This window comes from Capsicum annuum, unplaced genomic scaffold (genome assembly GCF_002878395.1).
Source record: "Capsicum annuum cultivar UCD-10X-F1 unplaced genomic scaffold, UCD10Xv1.1 ctg58767, whole genome shotgun sequence".
Classification (NCBI taxonomy): Eukaryota; Viridiplantae; Streptophyta; class Magnoliopsida; order Solanales; family Solanaceae; genus Capsicum; species Capsicum annuum.
Genome location: NW_025867413.1, coordinates 1 through 1,813, shown reverse-complemented (window position 1 = coordinate 1,813; position 1,813 = coordinate 1). Strand labels below are relative to the sequence as shown.

Below are 1,813 nucleotides of genomic sequence, written 5' to 3'. Positions count from 1 at the left end.
AGGATCTGTTGAATTTCAAGTATTCAATTTCACCAATAAGATACGGAGACTTACTTCACATTTAGAATTGCACAAAAAAGACTATTTATCTCAGAGAGGTTTGAAGAAATTTTTGGGAAAACGTCAACGACTGCTAGCTTATTTGGCAAAAAAATAGAGTACGTTATAAAGAATTAATTAATCAGTTGGACATTCGAGAGACAAAAGCTCGTTAATTTGATTAATTTGAAGAGTCATTTCGTTTTCACTTATATGTTTCGATTAAAGTTTGATGAACTTCTTTTCACTTTCAGTAATTCATGGAAGAATGAATCGTTAAAAAACTTATGACTGCACCAACTACAAGAAAAGACCTCATGATAGTCAATATGGGGCCTCAGCACCCATCAATGCACGGTGTTCTTCGACTCATCATTACTCTAGATGGTGAAGATGTTGTCGACTGCGAACCAATATTGGGTTATTTACATAGAGGGATGGAGAAAATTACGGAAAACCGAACAATTATACAATATTTACCTTATGTAACACGTTGGGATTATTTAGCTACTATGTTCACAGAAGCAATAACCATAAATGGACCCAAACAATTAGGCAATATTCAAGTACCTAAAAGGGCTAGCTATATCAGAGTCATTATGTTGGAGTTGAGTCAGATCGCTTCTCATTTGTTATGGCTCGGTCCTTTTATGGCAGATATTGGTGCGCAGACCCCTTTCTTCTATATTTTTTGAGAAAGAGAATTGATATATGACCTATTCAAAGATGCTACCGGTATGCGAATAATGCATAATTATTTTCGTATTGGAGGAGTGGCTGCCGATCTACCCTATGGCTGGGTAGATAAATGTTTGGATTTTTGTGATTATTTTTTAATAGGGGTTGCTGAGTGTTAAAAACTTATTACCCAAAATCCTATTTTTTTAGAATGAGTTGAAGGCATAGGCATTATTGGGCAAGACGAGGCATTAAATTGGGGTTTATCGGGACCAATACTACGAGCTTCCGGAATAGAATGGGATCTTTGTAAAGTTGATCATTATGAGTCTTACGACGAATTTGATTGGCAGGTTCAATGGCAATGATAAGGGGATTCATTAGCTCGTTATTTAGTACTAATCGGTGAAATGACAGAATCCATAAAGATTATTCAACAGGCTCTGAAAGGAATTCCAGGAGGGCCTTACAAAAATTTAGAAATCCGACGTTTTGACAGATTAAAAGATCCTGAATGGAATGATTTTGAATATCGATTTATTAGTAAAAAACCTTCTCCAACTTTTGAATTGTCGAAATAAGAACTTTATGTGAGAGTTGAATCCCCAAAAGGAGAATTGGGAATTTTTATCATAGGAGATCAGAGCGTTTTTCCTTGGAGATGGAAAATTCGCCCACCAGGTTTTATCAATTTGCAAATTCTTCCTCAGTTAGTTAAAAGAATGAAATTGGCTGATATTATGACAATACTAGGTAGCATAGATATCATTATGAGAGAAGTTGATCGTTGAAATGATAATTGATACAACAGAAATAGAGACTATCAATTTTTTTTTCCAAATTGGAATCCTTAAAAGAAGCCTATGTGATCATATGGATGCTTGTCCCTATTTTGACTCTTGTGTTAGGAATCACAATAGGTGTACTAGTAATTGTTTGGTTAGAAAGAGAAATATCTGCGGGAATACAACAACGTATCGGACCTGAATATGTCGGCCCTTTAGGAATTCTTCAAGCTTTAGCAGATGGGACAAAACTACTTTTGAAAGAGAACCCTATTCCATCTACAGGAGATACTCGTTTATTCAGTATCGGA

The 1,813-nt window shown here is 35.4% G+C and overlaps 1 pseudogene; it reads left to right on the top strand.

Moving 5' to 3' along the window:
• Positions 1-6: 6 nt before the first annotated feature.
• LOC124893399 lies at positions 7-1,772 on the top strand (annotated as a pseudogene).
• Positions 1,773-1,813: the final 41 nt, after the last annotated feature.